A 20,422-nucleotide genomic window follows, 5' to 3' on the forward strand; every position below is an offset into this window, starting at 1 on the left:
TTTTTGCTTGCTAGTACTGTGCAGCAGATGTTTGCTCCAAACTAGTTTTGGGTATGTGCACTTAATGCATGACTAGTTCGGGCAGAATCTGAATGGATGACAAGCTTGGTGAGTTGAAAGTAACGGTCTGAATAGATGGCATCTCCTTAGCTAGATTGGGACAAGGAAGCATCAATTTAGTTGCCTCACCAAAAAGAGATGCATATCATTTCCCTCTAATATCCATTTCCCTGCGAGAAGTTTTTCTCTTTCACAAATAGGTTTTTAGTATCAATGGAACAGTGTGGGACATCATGGGGAGTGGAAATGTTCACTGAATGCTCCCCTGCCACTGCATTTTGGCAAAGCTTAAAAGCATCCCAAAATTGCTGTGTTCAGATCCCTGCATAGCTATAGATTTGCCGAGTTCCCTTGGATTAATCACATGCTACCATGGTTCTCTGCAAGTCAAGTGGGACGAATGGTATCTGTCTCATTTGTTTGAGAGAGCAGAAGGGCTTTGTACTGTTGCACATAAAAAAGTGGTGATGTTTGTTATTTATACCCCACCATCAGTGCTTGTGATGCTTACACAGTTTTATATGTGGTGTACACAAGTCCCTTCTACCAAGGAGATCCTACTGTGGAACAGGCAATGGCAAAGCAATGGAAGGAGGAAAAAATGAGGGCAGTGCAGTAAAATGTGGTGAAATATTGTCACAGGTTCTTGATGCTTGTTGGGGATTGAGCTTTGCAAATCAATGGATCAGTGAGTTTTCAGAAGGGCCGTGAAGGAAGGGGAAGAGGTGGAACCACAGGTGTATAAAGATAATATGACAAAGAATGCTTTAATGTGTTTGTGCTGACAGAATAATTCCTTTAGGCGCCTCTGCATGGCAACTTAGCCAAGCAACACCTTTAATTTGAAAGGCTAGATAGCATATTGGCTGTCCTCATTTCATGGAGTGTTTCCATGCCATTATTTACCTTCATTTCAAGTTTTCCTGGAATTAGTTTATCGGTCAGGCTATTAAAGCAGAATACTAGAATATTTTAAAATATTATTATAAAGACATTTCCTCATAATAGACGTCACGGATTCATACAAATTCAGATTCATGCATTCTGATGTGTGTGTAAGATAGAATTTGTGTGCACATGTGAGTAGTGAACACAGGAAAGATAAAATGTAGGATACTTATTATGATAGTTCCCTCCAATGGACTGTATAGATCTGGCCAAGTTGATGCCCTAGCTGTCATAAATATCTAGAAAGTTTTTGTAGAGTTTGCTTATCCATCTGTTTTGAAGGGCAACTTTGAAATTATTCAGTGTTCAAAACACGGTGACTGTGTTTTGTTGTTGTTTGGTGTCAACAAACATAATCCCACCTCTGGGGAAATTTTGAAATAAAGTACTGGTAATTTAGGATGAACAAAATGTCTCTCTTCACTATCCCTCAATAAATTCCAGATATAGACTTTGCAAGGGAAGGTATGAGTCTCTATATTTGTGTATGGCAGTGTGAGTTCTTTTGTCAATAGGAGAGAAGGATAATATAGTATGAGGTGTGTATTTAACATTCGTTGTGATTGGACAGGAAGGGGTGATGTTTGATGTAGCTCTCCAAGGAGACCAGATATGAAGCTGGCACAGATATTAACCCACACAATTTTGAACAATTATCACATTAAAGGCCTCTGTCAGCCTTCACCTAGGTGAAGTACCTGTTGTTCCTGTTTCAATCCCTCTATAGCTTGTATTGAGAGATTGAGTTTAATCAGAGTCAAAGCATTTTATTGAATATAATACGCTTTAAAAATCAGAAAAATATTTATTCCTGCTCATTTATTACCATTTTGTGGGGTTCGTGTATTACATTTCCATGCCACCTTTCTTCGAAGGAGCTGGGAGGGGTATACAAGATTTTCCTCCTCCCCATTTTTATCCTCACAACACCCCTGTGAGATAGTTTAAGCGGAGAGACTGTGACTGGTCCAAGGTCAGCCAGGGAGCTTGACGGCTGAGTGAGGATTTGAACCCTAGTCTCCCAGGTCCAGTTCAACACTCTACACCACTGCACTGAATTGGCTCTGGTTTATGCTGTGGAGGAGGGACGCAGGTGGTGCTGAGGTTTTAGGACTTGCCGATCGCATGGTCGGCGGTTCGAATCCCGGCGGCGGGGTGCGCTCCCGTTGTTCGGTCCCAGTGCCTGCCAACCTAGCAGTTCGAAAGAATCCCCCGGTAGATAAATAGGGACCGCTTACTAGCGGGAAGGTAAACGGCGTTTCCGTGTGCTGCTCTGGTGCCGGTTTGCCGGAGCAGCGTCGTCACGCTGGCCACGTGACCCGGAAGTGTCTGCGGACAGCGCTGGCTCCCGGCCTATAGAGTGAGATGAGCGCACAATCCTAGAGTCTGGCAAGACTGGCCCATACGGGCAGGGGTACCTTTACCTTTACTATGCTGTGGAGGAGGATGGAAGCAGTTGGAACACCTGGCATTATGGGAGACTACCAAAAGGCACTAGAGATAGCCCAAACATTGCCAAGAAAGGCCACAAAGAATGACGTCATGACTTTATGAATGTGGCTTAGTTGTTCCTTCTCTGTAATCTTGCCCAGCAACATCTAGGTCATGTCTTGTGACCCTGGGCTTGCCATTTTATGAAACCATTCTAAGACAATTTTATTTCAAGATATATTCTGGAGAATAAGGTTTGTATAGGGAGTTTCCAAAATGGAAATTCTTGATTGTTTTTTAAACTGGCTGCACCTTGAACCTGTTCTTCATAGACAAAGTTGGCCTCCCCTTCATATTTTATGGCTGTTACATGACTTGCAGTGTGGACAAATTGCTTCACTATAAAGTGAATGTAGGAATTTCACATCTTGAAGGCCAGAAATATTTGTTTATTGAATAGAAGCACTTCTGCTTTGCAAAGTAGGTCACTGTGGTGTTGGACTGATGGCAAGAGTTTAGCCTTGGGTACTTGAGGTAGGAGCTCTGGAATGTTTCATGACCAGCATGTGTGGGGGTAGTATTGACTGGTATGAATACAATTTTCTTCTTCTGGTAGAGCTTTTTAAAAACCCATTGTCTTTTGGCATGAAATGGACTCATATAATAGAGCTTGATTATCTTTTAAAGAAGAATTTGATATACTGTGAAACAACAAAATAAATGAGCCTAGAGAAAAACATACTTTAAAAAAATGAGTGTACACAATTTATTCCGAGTATCTTTAAAGATATTATTATTATTATTATTATTATTATTATTATTATTATTTATTTATTATGCCCCTGTTTACACAAGATTCTATCTATCTATATCTGTCTGTCTGTCTCCTATCTATCTATCTATCTATCTATCTATCTATCTATCTATCTATCATCTTTCCAAAGTTGAAACTATGCTCGTGGCTTACAACATGTAAAAATTACACAACAAACATAAAAAGTAGTCATAAACAATAAACAAAATATCAAAAAGTACACAACCAAATTGAACAATTTTGACACAACTCATAAGATACATAACAAAGATACCAAAAATAATAACAACAACTAGGCCTGGGTGATATGATGAGCATACCACGATGTCGGCGCTCCTGAGTCCCTCTGCTAGCAATGTCTGCTGGAGGGAGTCAAGAGTTCCTTCCTTCAGTGGGCGCTGTTAGCAGAGGGACTCAGGAGTGGCAGCAGTTTCACCAGCAATATATCACTGAGTGAAACCGCCATCCCACTCTGCCCTAATAAGACGATATAGCTTGTTCTTCCCTCTGCATCTTTAAACTGCTCAACTGAGGAGTGTGCAGCTGCCCTTGCCTCAGCTGAGCAGTTAAAGGAGCCCCCAGCCCGGTGCTGGCTCTGCAAGCCAGCGATGGGGCAGGGGCTCTGTGAAACTGCTCAGTTGAGGGGGGTACGGTTGCCACTCCCTGCATTGAACAGTTAAAGGATCCCCGATGCTGTCTCAGTTGGGGGGAAGGATGATCCTTCTCCCCAGCTGAGCAGCACAAACAAGCTGCATTGTCACAGCCCACGAGATGAGAGTTGGGGCAGTTTCATCCGGTGCCTTTCGGGCAGAGGCAAAATCATCTTGTTTTTTCCCACATCGCTGTATATCGCCAAAGCACGGTGTTTGGCTGGTGATACACCGTGATGTTGAAATATTGCTATCACCCAGCCCTAGTAACAACCCCTGCCAAACAAAAACCCCTAAACAATACCCCAGCCCCTAGCAAAGTAAGAAGTGACTGGGCCAACGTATTGCTGTCCATGAAACAAAACTTGTCCAAGTAAAGCTGTAAATGGATTAATAGTATAAGTCAATATATGTCTATTCAAGTATAGGATTACACTGAGTTCAATGGAGCTTAGTCCCAGGTAAGTGAGATTGCAGTCTAAATTTCATGACTAGCCATGATATGTTATCTGGGTAATTGCTTGTGAATTATTGCAGAGAAAGGAGATAGTCAGCAATTCTAAAGTAACATAAGTGAGGTTCAAGGAAAAAAAAGTTTTGCCATATTATACATAGGGTGCTGTATAGTGGGAAATAATTATTTAAATCCATATTTTCAAGTGAATATTCTTATGCAAATAACCCTATATTATCAAAGTTACAGATTGTGAAGATGTTCATTTTTTGGAATTATGCTGGTCTTTGCATCTCACCTGATTCACTTGTTGAATTTGTCAGTATGATTTTATAGGCACTTCGGTTTTCTGACTGTATTCTCTTGAGTACAACAGTTTTCACTACATATTGAATATAATTGTAAGACAGGATGAGGCAGAGAAGTAATAAATATACAATAATGTAACCGTCTTCTAAGAGGCATATGAGGGCGGCAGCAGAATATTCAGCATAATTGTTTGTACTGAGGGAACAAAATAGTTATCTTTAGTTTCTAGCTTGGCCTTGGTTATTCTGAAATGGTGACGGCACTTTAAAAAATGTCTTCAGTTGTTTTTAAATAAACAGTTTGTACAGCTGCTGTTCACCAGTGGTTCTTGGATGTGCTTTTGGGTTGCCATTACTTCATCCTGCTTCTTATCGCCTTACACGCAGAGCTCTTGTTTTATAGCAGTCTCACCCAAGCTATTGGTTTATTTTCCTTGCAAGGCCAAAAATTAATAATGTTGAACATCTGATTTAGGGGTAGGGTGAGCACTCTCTCTCTCCATCCTCTACACACATGTGGATTTGTGGCCAGCACCATTCATTCTCATCCAGTGTGGCACAGCTCCTGTTTTGGTGCAATAATACCTTCTCAACTATCTGTTCAATCCAATAGATTCCCCACCCCACCCAGAAGCTAAGGGAATATACTCAAGGGCTTTGCTAGAAGAGCTTTATGGGATTCAGAACTTTGCATAATGATTCACTGGTATATGTTGGTTAGTGAAATGCATTGCCTTATATAGAACGTTCTCTTCAAAATTTTCTGCAGCTCTTCTGGCAGAGTTCTGTGTAACTCAAATATTTGCACACTTCCTTCGCTATATAAATGGGATGGTGCTTTTATAAACAAAGACATTTGTAGCAAACAATTTCTTAATTAATCTCTTGCGCAGGTTGTTTCCTTCTTGTTCTAAATGGTTCCTACTGGTTCTGTAAAACAATAGCTAGTTATTTACAGCCAAGATTGAAGGTTACACAACCCTCAATGGCACTGTGTCATAGCATTTACTTCTGTTTTCGGTTGTTGTCTTTGCCTTGGTTTGGATAGCAAGCCTGCTCCCTCCCTACTTCCTCTCCCCTCCACCCTTCCACTGGCACAAAAAATAAATAAACCACATGACTCTAATTTTAAAAAAGGTCATTGTGACCTGAGAGAAGCAGTCTTGCTTCCTATCCAGTGTTTCCTTTGGATTCACAGCCCCTGAAAAAGTGAAGATAGTCTTTCTGCAGCTCCACACAAAGGCAGCTGCTTAATGGACAATCAGCACAAATGTATTATTGGCAGGGCATCCTTTTGATTTTGGAAAGCAGAGCAAGCAACTGGACTGATCATGGGGTGCGATTTTGCTACGACTTATTGGGAGTAACCAAGACCACTCCAAAGTTAGAAGCAATTACCTCAGCTCTGTCCGCCATGTTCTGCAGTGTTACTGCTTGCCCCATGTCTCCACCATTTTTCCCACTAGGCTCATGGTTCTGGATGAGGCCCTACTTCCTTCACTCTTGTGGTGGCTGTTTATGTTGCTATTTGACTAATTTGTGTTTCCAGGAAACTCTTTGAATCCAATATTGTCTGGGAATTTCCACTGAACTCTGAAGTCTTAAAAAGGCTTCCCATTAATTCTCTGGGCTTTGCTACATAAACATTGCCTTCCCCACCTTCCCAAAAGCAAATTGGGTGCTTTGACCTTGCGTGGAAAAAATGTGTACCTCTGGCCAGAAAACAACTTTTTCAAAGAGCAGTATTCACAACTGAGTGAAAATATTTCCCCACAATGTGAGCTGCAAGAGCAGCTTTGCCCCACACTCATATTTTGAGTTGCCTGTAATAAGGATATATTAACCTTGAGGCCTAAGGGCAGCTTGAGTTTAGTGAGTGTACAACAGGACAGAGGGCTTCAGACAAGCCCCACAGGGGATGTGTGAGGGGAGCCTGATGGACTAGTATTCCCCTATCATGCCAATTCACCTAACAGCCACACCCTCTCCTGACACTGTGCATTTTGGGTTTTTGAGAATATGTTCAGATTCCAGTGCCTAGAGAATCTCCACACAAGAATCTCCCTTGCCCAATCATGATCTGGAATTCCCTTCTTCTGTGGATTAGTGCAGAGCTATGACTATCCTATGCACACCCTGCAACTTATATAATTTATTCCTTGAAAGGTTTTTCTAAATGGTAGGTGGTTGGGATGTCCAAAAGTTATTGCTAAATGGTGGTTGGAATAAGTCCATAAGCAATCCGTGGGTGCTGCACAGGGGAATAAAAGGTGGCAATGAAAGAGGAGAATACTAGGAATTAGGTCAATTCCCTACAGTTGGTTGTTCTGGGTAGTCATCATTTCATGGTGATTAAGAAATAACCCCAGGAGTGCTAAATTCTGTGGAAGACCACCCAGACTACACACTGACTGAAGATATCAGAGAGCTCATCAGGTCCCCCATCGGCAGTCCTGGAGATCTTGAGTGTTGGTGTAAGGGAGCCTCCTCAGGGCTGTTTCAAGGGGATTCTGCTGTGGGTTCCTTGGTGCTTCAGTCCAAGTGCCATCAGTTGAACACCTGGTGGAGTCTGAAGGAGAGGCTCATCCACTCCCCAGCCCTTCAGAGTTTGGTCACTTCTGAAAATATTCAAGCTTGAGCCGTATGCCCACAACAAAGTATGCACCTGAGTTCAAAGTTGCTGAGTAACTCCAAAGTAAAGGATTGTTTATGAGATAAGTGTCTTTGAGGGTATAGGTTTCAAGGTCTACTCACAGACTATAGCTGTTGAAGCAAGACAGTATCTGAAGAGTCGTGGCATCACTGTGTTGGATTAAGAATGCTGACGTCCAGCGGTACAAAAACAAACAAAAAACAACCCGGATCTGATAAATGAGAAGTTTGGGATTATTTTAAAGGGCATATCCTTAGCATGAAGCTGAGTAAACACGGCCCATATCAAACCACAAAAATAATTGATGGTAGCAATAAAGGTGTTTTAAAAAAATAATTAGTACAAAAATAAAATAATAAAATAAAGCATGGTATGAACTAAAGGGAAAGGCTACAGTGACAGTTAATATAATTTGATGTAATAATATTTGTGGAAGTGAAGGCTTTTACCTCAGATTTAATCATCCCTTGGTTTCTGATTTTGTGTTGGAGGTATGACACTTTTTTGAGTGTTTTTCTCAGTTGCCCTGAGTTTCTGTGGTGTTTGTTTTGCTTCAAAGTTAAACTAGGGCAATGCTTGAAAGAGCATACTGTCAATTACCCAAAATGCTTGTGCAACCAATCTGCTTGCCTAGTTTTGATTGTGCTTAACTGAAACCACCTGTAACTGCTGTTTGAAGAGCAGATGCTTCAGAGTCCCTGAATTTATTGTCGTGTTTCCATTTGTGAACTGTCCAAGCTACCATTATTTTCTTAAGCTTCTTCATTTTTGTTCTAAGACTTTGGAGGGCTGGGGCCTTTCTTTAGGCTGTCTGGAGGTTGCCACACATGCAAACTTTGATTTGGTTAAACCATCATAGCAAAAATTTGATTTAGATGTAGACACACACACACACGCTATTTACAGGATTAGTTTGCTTCACATTTAACACTGCCTCCTTCTGATAACTGTCACTTGCAAAACCCTACATTTTTCATTCTGTCTCCTGTTGTAGTGTATTTGCATTTTTGTATGCTTATTGTTTCATGGGTTGTCTGAGGCCGCCTTCCCCAAGCCATTGGGTGTTTTGGACTACAACTGCTATCATCCCTATTGCCTACTCTGGTTAGGGATTATGAAAGCTGCAGTCCAAAATTTCTGGAGGGCACCAGAATGGTGAAGGCTGGTGCACAGTTTCTGGGGTATAACTTCTTAAACTATTAATTTTTTCCCCAAAGAATCTTGACAGCTTGTACCTATTGCTGTTTTTAATTCGTTGTTGGCATTACCTGCCACCCCCTCCCACCCTAATCCCCTCCATGTTGCATCTAGTAAATTACTTGAATCTTTGTCAGATAACACCAAAGAAAACAACTTTTCAAACTCATAGGCAGTGTTCTTGTAGAAAGAACTGGTGTAGCCAGCTTGGCGCAGCCATTGACCATTTATGAGAGCAAAGGTGTTGGACACAGGTGGTTGGAATTAAAATAGGTCACTTCATTATTATTTACCACTATTATAATTTAAACAATATGAAACCATTTTAGGCCTGTGATGGAGGAGAGTCCAAATCAGGGTGGGGAACAGGACCAGGCCCACTGACATCCCTTATCCCCAGAGAGCCATTTTGACAGGTAGGTGAGTCTGCCCAGTTTGCCCACCTATCACCTGACATCTTCATGGCCTAAGCAGCCACAAAGCCATAATTCTGGATGGCAGGCTACTTTTTCCCTGGAGAGGCCTGCCCTTGAAGATGATTCAGAAAACGCAGCTTCTAGTTTACTTGCTGGGATTCCATTTAGAACCAACATAGTCCCTTGTTTAAAACAGTTGCTGTTGCTGCTTTCTTTCTGGGCTGAATGCAAAGTGCTCACATTACCATTTATATTCTAAAGTAACTTGGGCCTAAATATATGAAACACCACCTACTTCCCTACAGACCCTCTTGGGTGTTTAGATTTGCAGACGGGACCCTCTTTGTAATTCTACCGCCTTCACAAGTTTGGTGTGTATGTGTGTGTACCTCTTTACCTTAGCTTCCAACACCTGAAACATATATTTTTGAACCCATCCTATTAGTTTGATTGTAATCTATTTTTACTGTTTTTAATACTTTATATATAAATTGCTGTAGACTGAGACCTCATAGTGAAGGGAAGGTAAGAGGTCAAATGAAATATGTAGTAGTAATTATAATTAATAATAATTTAAATGATTGACTGTTGAGAAGATTCTTATAGATTGCTTCTTTTCTTTTCTTTTCTTTTAATCGTGCCCTGTTGGCCTGGTGATTATTACAATATGACTTAAATAGAGTGTGATGAGTACTCTGTTTTGACTTTATGCCTTTGCATAATGTTTTTCCATTAAAGCTGGTAATCATATTTTTATCGGAATCTTTGATGCCTCAAATGATCTGTGATTTGTAAAGCTTGCTAGGTCTTGTTTAATTGATTCCCCCCTTCAAGTAGTAGCTTGTTTGAGCAACTAAATTTATCCTGTGCAAAAAGCTCTGATGTGCCGCACAATTTTTACCTTGGGTTTGGCAGGGGTCGTCAACGTAGTGCCTATGGGTGCACATGATGGTGTAAAGGCCTTCCCTGGTGCCCACAGGGTTCCCCTCCCTCAAAATTAGGCTTGAAAGAAGCATTCTATTGTAGCCTATAGGGTGAGTTGTAGAATGTGATTGGCTGCCAATGTGTGTGTTACTCAGAACCGTTTATCTGGTTTTCAGATGTGTTTAAAAAGGTAAAGGGACCCCTGACCATTAGGTCCAGTCACGGACGACTCTGGGGTTGCGGCGCTAATCTCACTTTACTGGCCAAGGGAGCCGGCGTACAGCTTCCGGGTCATGTGGCCAGCATGACTAAGCCACTTCTGGCGAACCAGAGCAGCGCACGGAAATGCTGTTTATGTGCTGCCAAAGCTTGGTAACCTTTCTTTATGGGAGTAATTTGGATTATATGAGCTAATTTGTTTTGTATTCTTTAATATGGATAACACTGTTTTCAGTGTGTTGAGGGTTGATGCAGAGGCTTCAGGACCTTTATCTCTCTATTTCTCCAAGCAGAGGGTGTTGGCTAAGTTTTTTATGTCTGTTTATAGAAATTTCTATATATTTCACAAAACATCAGGGAAGGGTACAGCAACATTAAAAACCCATTAAAAGCTATACAAAACTATCAATAAAATGACTGGGAAACGTTGAACAACTGCATAGGCCCATTGACATAAAAAATAAATAAATCTTCAAGGTATGCCTGAGGGTCAAAAATGAGGAGGCCTGCTGAATCTCTGCTGGAAGAGTTTTCTGCATCACATTCTTTTTAGCATGGACAAAGTAAAAGGATCCTTGCAGGACAGTTCACAGAAAGAGAGTTGTGTGTGTTCCTTCAAGTGAGATGATACATGTTGTGCTGTGTGGCTCATTCCTTTTGTGTCTATTAATCCTATAAATTAGCAAGAAGAAACAGTTAACCAACAGGACAAGGTTTGTTTCATTTCTGCTTTCCCCCCTTTCGCTCTGATGATCTGAAGCTGCTTCAGCCAGTTACTTAATTTTATTCAAAGCATTACCAGATTGTGTTTAAATGAATTGAGGGGGGACGGACAGCTAGTTTACACCAATTTCTCTAATTCTAATGCACCCCACCCCACAAAACGAAGAAGAAAGCTACAGCACTGGAAATACATTGTGAACCAATTTTCATTCAGTGAACTCTCTTTGGTTTGTCCAGCATTATGCAACAGGCAAATGCTAATGAAAATTCAAAAGGCTATTGTTTGTACATCAAGACTTTCTGCCAAGGAAGAGGAAATGTTGGGGGAAGGGATGGGGAGGTACTTTATGAAATCTTTTTTAAAACAGCAACTGCTTTATTGCATTTTCCCTCTTTTTAAAAGATATAATATACATGATGAGAAGTTAACAAAAGATTGCACATGAAAATAAAAATTAAAAATAAGGAACATACATATGTAATTGGTATCCATCCATTCTTGGTGGTTTCTGTCATATACTATAAGGACTTCCATTTCTTGTCACTTTCTTTCAGTGATTTCCATTAAGACTTTGTAAGTCAGCCGAGTAGATGCATGGGTTGATCATGGATTCCAGTCATATTCTCTCTGTGCTATATGCGAGATAAAACAAACAAACAAAAATCATGAAAAATGCTAGGTTTTGCTTCATTCTCCTTTGTCAGGTCACTTTCTCCAACAAGGCCACTGTCCACACCTGTCAATGCTATTCCTCCATTAAATTGCTGTTGGATACTTTTTTATTATAATTATTTATTAAATTTATACACCACCGTTCATATTTTAAGAAATCTAACCAAGTTCATAGGAAGGACCTCATGATGAAATGAACTGTATCATACCTTGGTGCTCTCTAAATGTTGCAGTGTGTCATGCCTTTGTAGATTGTGAGCCCAGGGGCATGGATTGTCCTGGAGCTTATTTTTGTAAGCTGCTCTGAGATAATAATAATAATAGTAATAATAATAATAATAATAATAATAATAATAATAATAATAATAATATTAATTTATTATTTGTACCCCGCCCATCTGGCTGGGTTTCCCCAGCCACTCTGGGCGGCTTCCATAGAAACAAAAAATACAGTAAAATATCACAGATTAAAAACTTCCCTGAACAGGGCTGCCTTAAGATGTCTTCTAAATGTCAGGTAGTTATTTATCGCTTTGACATCTGCTGGGAGGGCGTTCCACAGGGCGGGCGCCACTACCGAGAAGGCCCTCTGCCTGGTTCCCTGTAGCTTTGCTTCTCGCAATGAGGGAACCGCCAGGAGGCCCTCGGAGCTGGACCTCAGTGTCCGGGCAGAACGATGGGGGTGGAGACGCTCCTTCAGGTATACTGGGCCGAGGCCGTTTAGGGCTTTAAAGGTCAACACCAACACTTTGAATTGTGCTCGGAAACGTACTGGGAGCCAATGTAGGTCTTTCAAGACCGGTGTTATGTGGTCTCGGCGGCCGCCCCCAGTCACCAGTCTAGCTGCCGCATTCTGGATTAGTTGTAGTTTCCGAGTCACCTTCAAAGGTAGCCCCACGTAGAGCGCATTGCAGTAGTCCAAGCAGGAGATAACCGAAGCATGCACCACTCTGGCGAGACAGTCCGCGGGCAGGTAGGGTCTCAGCCTGCGTACCAGGTGGAGTTGGTAGACAGCTGCCCTGGATACAGAATTGACCTGTGCCTCCATGGACAGCTGTGAGTCCAAAATGACTCCCAGGCTGCGCACCTGGTCCTTCAGGGGCACAGTTACCCTATTCAGGACCAGGGAGTCCTCCACACCAGCCCGCCTCCTGTCCCCCAAAAACAGTACTTCTGTCTTGTCAGGATTCAACTTCAATCCATTAGCCGCCATCCATCCTCCAACCGCCTCCAGGCACTCACACAGGACCTTCACCGCCTTCACTGGTTCTGATTTGAAAGAGAGGTAGAGCTGGGTATCATCTGCATATTGATGGACACCCAGTCCAAACCCCCTGATGATCTCTCCCAGTGGCTTCATATAGATGTTAAAAAGCATGGGGGAGAGGACGGAACCCTGAGGCACCCCACAAGTGAGGGCCCAGGGGTCTGAACACTCATCCCCCACCACCACTTTCTGAACATGGCCCAGGAGGAAGGAGCGAAACCACTGTATAACAGTGCCCCCAGCTCCCAGCCCCTCTAGACGGTCCAGAAGGATGTTATGGTCGATTGTATCAAAGGCCGCTGAGAGATCCAGCAGAGAGCCTTTTTTGCGTAAATGGTAGAATATAAATGCTGTAAATTAATAATAATAAATAACTCACATCTTCTTGACCATTGGTCATGTTGATTGGAGCTATAGTTGAACTGCCCTTGCTTTTAAGTATTGGTTTGTGCAACCTAGCACTTGTGTAAACCCATTACAATGGGCCAGCTGTTTTTAAGCATATGCTGATTTGGACTGGCCCTTGTCCTTTTTTTGTCTGTCCTAACTCCTTCTTTCCTTCAATGTACTTGATATTTTATTTACACATCTAAGCACCAAGTGCCCGTATATTCTACTGTGGCACAAGCTTGTCTATAATGAGTGGCAGTGGCTCTCCCAAGGTTTCTAGACAGAGCTCTCTCCCAGCCCTACCTGAAGATGCTAGGGATTGAAGCCAGTATCTTCCGGATACAAAATATGCAGAAGATGTTGGCTTCAGTCCCTGGCATCTCCAGGTAGGTCTGGAAGAGACGCCTGTCTTGAAACCTTGGGGAGCCAATGCAACCAACTATAGATAACCATGAGTTAGATGGACCAATGGTTTGACTTGATAGAAGGCTGCTTCCTGTGTTCCTGTGTTCATATCACCACCTGTAGCTTCTCAAGTCCAGGAATTTCTTAACTGAATACCAGATGGTTAGTTGAGCATGTTTTACGTTTGCAAGAATATGTTTTTCTCGTTGAAGTACACATAATCGTTTAATGTTTTCCACCGTGTATAGAAATTTGGTGTGTGTGTTTAAAAGCAAGTGTACTTATTTCAGCAATTACTAGCCCACTACTAAAAAAAATCTATCATTCCTGGAAGCTATTGGAAATGAGATGGTCTTTAAGAGTTTCGTGCACAGCTTGTTCTTGCAGTGATTTATGTCAGAAGGAAAACCAATATAACTGTGTTACAGTCTCAAAAAGTTAATAAATGTAGTTAAGTCTCTGTATGGAAAAAAAGAGATAAGCCTTAACAGAAGTAAATGTAGAAGCACAGTGAAAGCCTGGTTCCTGTTTTTGAAAAGTAACAGCATCCGAAGAAAGTATGACATCTAAACTAGTTATCTCTGCAAACATTTACTGGAGCCCTGTATCCAGGTACATGGACACAGTTTCCATTGAAATGAGTAGGATATAAGCAAAGGCAATTAGAGTGAAAATGCAGTGTATATTTATGAGCTGAACTCTGTCATTTAAACCAGCACTATGTATGACAGGTGGCATGGGGATGCCAGTGAAAATACCATTCTCTTAACTGATAGAGGTACATGCCGTGCATTGTGATGACATCATGTTGTGTGTGTGTTTGCTCCACATCATTGGATAGAACTTCACAATATGATGACATATCTTACGTCCGATAGGGTTGAAGAGGAAAACTGCAAGCACCTGCCTGACAAGCTTCTCTGATAACCTGAAAACTATCATATGAATCTGATCTAACATCCATTGACATTAATGAACTAAAATGCATACTTATTGCACTGTACCCTTTGTATCCAAAGCTCGAAATGTGTGGCTGCATACAGAATGTTAAGGGTGATTTTCTTTTTGCATGTTATATATATTGGCTGTGAATCTTGGGGGACCTGCTCCCTGATCTGCAGTCCTTTTCCACCTGGCCCAGGAGGGCGGGGCCCTGACTTATTCCAGCTACAAAAGCTGAGGCATCTGAACAGACTTTTGGGTTGGGGTATTGCACAGCGGCTTTTGTTGCTGTTATTATTGCCCCAGTTGTCTAGTTTTAAATTGTGTTTAACTTGTGTGTTTTTAAATTCAGGGTTTCTGTTGATTTTGAATGGAAAGACATGGGATATGTCTGGTATACTTCACAGTTTAGGGTAAGGAAACCAGCTGGGAGACGGCTCAAACTTGAATAAAGGAAAACCCTGGTCATATGCAATCAATCATTGGTGAGGGTTCGGTATCGAGCCTACCTAGAGGCAGTGAAGGCAGCAAAGAAGGAAGTGGCAGAACCGATGGTAGCTCACTATGCCTTGTTTGCATAGCATTTTGAGGATAACATTGCTCGCATCTCAGTACAGCAGCTGAATCTCAAGGGGTGACTAGAGTGAGTCTAGTCCTGTTGTGTTGGATGAGCTTCATTTAGTTAGCTTTGAGGATGTATTTTGTATTTTTATTTTGTATCTTTATGTTGTGAACCACCCTGTGCTCTTTGGATGAAGGGGAGTAAACAAATTTAATAAATAAAGTAAACAAAAATGATAGATACATAAACAGAATGCAGGCTGATATCCCTCTTCAACTGAAAATATGTCTCCATGTAAAATTTATCACATGCCCTCTTTTAGGAAACATTTTTTGAGCAACCATTTCTTTCTAAAGGAGTTGATTCAATATTTGCATGTGCGCCCTGCGAATCAGGTGGCACCAATTCCAGCAATTGCCTATATGTGCTTTAAAGGAAGAACTTTGATCTCATAATCACCAACTCCCTTGAAAGCTGCTCACCTGACAGTTGGGTAAATTGCTCTGTCAACATCACATGCCTGTATATAAATACAAAGTATAAAGTGAAAAATAGTCTTCGGACTACAACATTTACAGTAAACAACTGTATTTTTATTAGCACTTGTGAAAAAGGGTCTTGTTGGGTTATGCAAACTGTTTTCGTCGGCCAAAAAGGAATGGCCCATCCAGTTTAGCAATCCTGCCTCCACTAATGGATACTAATGGATAGATACTAGAACATACTAATGGATAGATACTAGAACATACAGAGAGGATGATAAAACCACATTCCATATATGCTCACTTCTCTCTCTCTCTCTCTCTCTCTCTCTCTCTTCCTACACACACACACACACTTTAAAAAAAGAGGCTAGGATGCTCAGAATGCAAGAAATAAGTCCAGGTTGATTTGCATTCCCTAAGAATACCGAGGGTTCTTTTTGGTACCTGAAAATACTACTGTAATAGAATCATAGAATTATATGTACACAATGTTGTTATGCTGGAGTGTACAGCAGCCTATTAGGCTCTGTGGTTTATAATTATATATAGACTTTCCATGTCGTAGTTTGCAAGCCTCTGAAAATTAATTGCACTTAATGTTAGTTCTGCTAAATTTGGATCACTGTCACACCTGCATTATTTTTTTAAACGGAGATATTCACACCTACATTTTTCGAAAAGAAGATCCCCCCCCCCAACTCATGGTTGCCTAACTCATGGAAGATAATTCCATGATAATAAATTTCAAGATAATTAATCCAGGACATTGAGGAATGGTGTATCTGATGTTGCAATGTTGATAGTTATCTTGGCCTTTTTACAGAATGTCATGCAGAAGATATGACAGAATATCTTGTCCAGTTTTTTGCCATTGCCCTTATTAAAAGCAGGCTGGGTGTGACTGGGAACTACAGGAATACCCCATAGTTAGTGGAGTCTGTTGAATCATTGTATTTTTTCTGAGAATCTTCTTGTAAAACCTCCATTTTCCTGTCTTCTACCTAGATTTTGATTCCTCCTTTACCTGTGTTGTAGGTCAGTCTACAGTCAGCTAAGCGGTTGTACTTTACAACTTAGCTGGCTTAGGCTGATGAAGTTAGTGGGACTAAGCAAGCATAAATGATTTTTGTTTGCAGCCTCCTAAGAGAATACAGTCCAGGTGTTGCTTTTTCCCTGTGGCACATGTGTGCATGCAGTATGCAGTTCAAGAAAGGAAGTCAAGGAAGAGGATTGTCACATGACAAAATCTTTTTCACTTTGCCTTGACTTTCCAGTACTGTGTAGGGCAGAAAGGAAGGGTCTGCTGCTGCGGCAGCTATTTTTGTATTTCATTCTGTGCCTACCTTAATATTATTTGTAATAATGTGGCTGAATAATGAATAACCATTATGGTGATTTATATTTAAATATATTACAACATGTTAATAACTTTGAAAAGAAATACCTTATTAAGGTTTCTGAAATGAATATAAATGTAAGGTGGGTTTTATGTCTAAAGCTGCATCTTCTATTGATATTTCAGTATACATATTTCTTAATGTGGCCATTTATAACATAACTAGGTTTCAAAGTTTGCATCAGATTTGCAGTAGCCACTCTTAATTGCCTCTTTGGCTTTCTGGAAACTTTCTCCCTTGAATTATTTTCTCCCTTGGAATAGTGGAACACCTTACATCAAATACTGTATTGCAAAAATGGCGAGAATAGATGCTAGTATTTGTTTTGTACTCTTACTTGTACATGTCATGTTCTCATCTGTTTTCCCAGAAAGTGTATTCTGAAAGACATCTGCTCCTCTTATACAAGTGTCCTTTTCCTGGGCCAAGGATGTTACAATGACTCAAAGCAATTATATATGCCCACATTGTTTGCAATTGATATGAAGAGAGTGGCCCTTTACAGAAATAGAGAACAAGAGCTGCTGCTTGTTTCATGCGATTTCCTCCCGCTCCCCTGGCAGCGATGACTAAATCCTTCATAGTACAATGGATAACCATTTCCTAGATTAAGGGAAGTTGGAAAAGGGTTTCCCATGTTTTTAGACTAATAGTGGATGAATTGTGAATATAAGTTTTTCTAGGTATCTCTGGAGGGTGTCATGATTTGAAACCTACACTTGTCATCAAAAAACAACATTGCAAGGTTCCTAATGGAGTTACCTAGCGTGTTTTGTGCTCTCAAAATGCTTTACAAAATGGTAAGAACTATTTCAGATACTGTCTGTATTAGGCTTTTCCTTTCAGTGGCACTGCCTCTGAGCAGTTATGGCACAGATTCTCTCCCACATTGAAAGTTTCCACATTAGCAAATGGATCTGCTAATATAATGTAGAGAATCTGTGCTACATGTTTCCAAATTTTTTTTTGTAGTTTCTTGGTTGGGACTGAAACATGCAGCTTGGCCCTCAGTCGCACAACAAGGAAGCTGACCTGTAGAACCTTTAGACCAGAGATGGCGAACTTGTGACACCAGAGCTGGACCACCCATGAGGCGGACAGAAACAGCCACCTTGGGTGGAGGAATCCTATGGGGCGGTGTCCCCACAGGCCACCCTGCCACCACCGGGGGTTGTGCACTGGCAACTTCCAGCAAGGTCTCATGGAACTCCCATGAGATCTCTCAAGATCTTGCCAGTAATCAAGGCTTTGGGGGCATGTGACACCTGCCTGTTTCAGGTTGTGAAACAGGGCAGGCCACCCCTGTGTGACACTCCCAGGTGTTGTTAGGAATTGTAGTCTATCATACCTGACTATTGGCCCTGTTCACTGGGGCCGATGAGAGTAGGAGTCCGCAACATCTGAGTGGTTCACACCTTTCCCATCCCTGCTTGAGACAATCTGGCACCTCCTGCCTCAGCATCTCCCATTTTTACATGCTTGTGCATCTTTCAAACACTTTTCTCTACCTCAGCCTCCCCCCTCACACCTTTGCCAAACTCCATTTCCCCTCAGTCCCCTGTTTTAGCCCATTCCTCATCTTGGCTTTTTACCTCAGCACCCACACTTCACTTGTTTTTGCCTCCATGTCTTTTGGCTCACTCAATTCCTTTTTATTATTATTAATCTCACTTTATATTCATATTTCATGCTCTCTTTCTCCTCCACTTTTTACCTCACCCACCTTCTCTCGCCTCTCACTTCTGTCTCCCCTCACTTCCCTCTCTCTCCCCCGCCCCTTGCATGGCAGGCTGCACTAGTGGTGTAAGACAGTTCTCCCCCCCCCCCCTCCTCTCTATCAGAGGCAAAGAAGGAGAGGGGAGCTCACTGTTACTCAGGAGTCCTGGTGACTAGCCTTCCCTCTCACACAGTCTTCCCCTATGTGTGCTGGGCATTGTCACATGGGACTGGAGCCCCTGATCACAGCCTGCTGAGGAGCTTGTAAGAGCCGGACCAAACTGGGAAAAGGGCATGTTGGTATGGGAGCTGTGTGGAAGCATATAAGGACATTGTTGCTGAGGGCTGCCCAAAAAGGCCTTGAGGGCTACATGCAAGCCACAGGCTGCATGATGGACTACCTTGTTTTAGAGTGATGTTTCTGGTACACCACCAGCCTGCATTCACAACTTCTGAGATTCTGCATATTCTCCTTGGTTATTTTAAATATTTTAGTACATACAGAATGCTTGTTAAGCAACACTACTCAATGATGTGTGCTGGCCAAACTAATATATGTTTTTGTAGAACAGCAAAGGAGCTTTCAGTTACCTTTCATTATATGACTGAGAAATTTGTGAGGCTTGACAAGCTGTTTCCAATGTGGCTTTTCTTCCTTTTCAATCAACAAAAGCAGGTGCCAGTATACTTTATAATTAAATTATACAGCTAAAGAAGAGAATCAAAACACTTTGGCTGAGTAATAATAAAAATTGCAGACATCTTTGTCTAGCATTTGTAAACAGAATGTACAAAGAATGTAGGTCTTCAGACTGCAATCAAGCTTTGGCCAGGAGGAGAATTACATCTAATATCAGTATATGAAGGTAAAACAACACAAAATTCCATCCTTTACTAAATGGAATAGACATGTGGGCCTGGTTGACAGCAAACGCTAAACTCACCACTCAGCAGAAAAAAATATAGCTTCTTTGATGCTCCAACAGTCCTGCTTTTACCCATAGCTGAAGCATAGTTTCAATCTGGGCTCATGTTTTGTCTCACTCCAGACAAACCACAAGCTATAGGCAAGGTTTGCCATTTGCTTACCACGTGGGTTTTGCTTGAGGAAGATGATGTTGACGATAATTACAAGCCCAAATTCAAACATTAACAGCCAGCCGAACCATGGTAGCATGGCAGTAGGGAGACCGGGGGAGGAGTGAAATGGGTGCAATTTATTTCTTTTGAATACCAGCTCCTTTGCACATTTCAGCTTTACCTATGAACTGGGCCATTGTTGACATTGCATGAATTTGGCTTTTACTCAGTGCTATTTTTCTAGAAAAAGAGGTGCCGGAACTCACCACAAATGCCTCCCTTATTCTCTTATAATGGCAATGGCACCCACCTGAGAGGTGCCGCAACTGAGTTCTGGCTGGGGAAAAAAAGCTTTTGCTGATTTATGAGTTCGATAAAATGTTGGAGGTGCTAGACAACTGGAATATTTTACAATGGGTTGCCTAGTGATGTGAGGTGAGAATATTCTCTGGAGAATATTCTCTGCTAGAAAATTCTTTGGAGAATATTCTCCACAAACTGTAAATTCTGTGTCGTCTACACAGCTGCTTTAATGTACACACCTCATTAGTCTAGAATATTCTTGAGAATATTTTTGAGAATTTAACATCACTAGGGTTGCCAGCCTTTTTAGCTAGTCTCAAAATGGTTGCTGTAGGAGCCATGGCATAACACAACATCAGAAAATAGTTGTGATACCACCACAGAAAAGATGCCTCCTGGTTGCTA

At 41.5% G+C, this 20,422-nt stretch overlaps 1 protein-coding gene and 1 long non-coding RNA gene across 12 annotated transcripts in view; one reads left to right on the forward strand and one right to left on the reverse strand.

Moving 5' to 3' along the window:
• LOC310671339 overlaps positions 1–18,799 on the reverse strand; it is a 316,331-nt gene extending 297,532 nt beyond the window's left edge. Inside the window, exons 1-4 of the long non-coding RNA XR_014507961.1 lie at positions 18,642–18,799; positions 15,519–15,556; positions 11,272–11,430; positions 10,442–10,746 (exon numbers count right to left, since the gene is read on the reverse strand). This is a non-coding gene — a long non-coding RNA (uncharacterized lncRNA). The remainder of the gene's footprint in view (positions 1–10,441; positions 10,747–11,271; positions 11,431–15,518; positions 15,557–18,641) is intronic.
• Positions 1–20,422, forward strand: part of ARHGAP26 (Rho GTPase activating protein 26) — a 192,702-nt gene that overhangs the window by 122,530 nt on the left and 49,750 nt on the right. The window lies entirely within an intron of this gene.

This window comes from Podarcis tiliguerta (assembly GCF_965153285.1).
Source record: "Podarcis tiliguerta genome assembly, chromosome: 2".
In the NCBI taxonomy this organism is placed as follows: domain Eukaryota; kingdom Metazoa; phylum Chordata; class Lepidosauria; order Squamata; family Lacertidae; genus Podarcis; species Podarcis tiliguerta.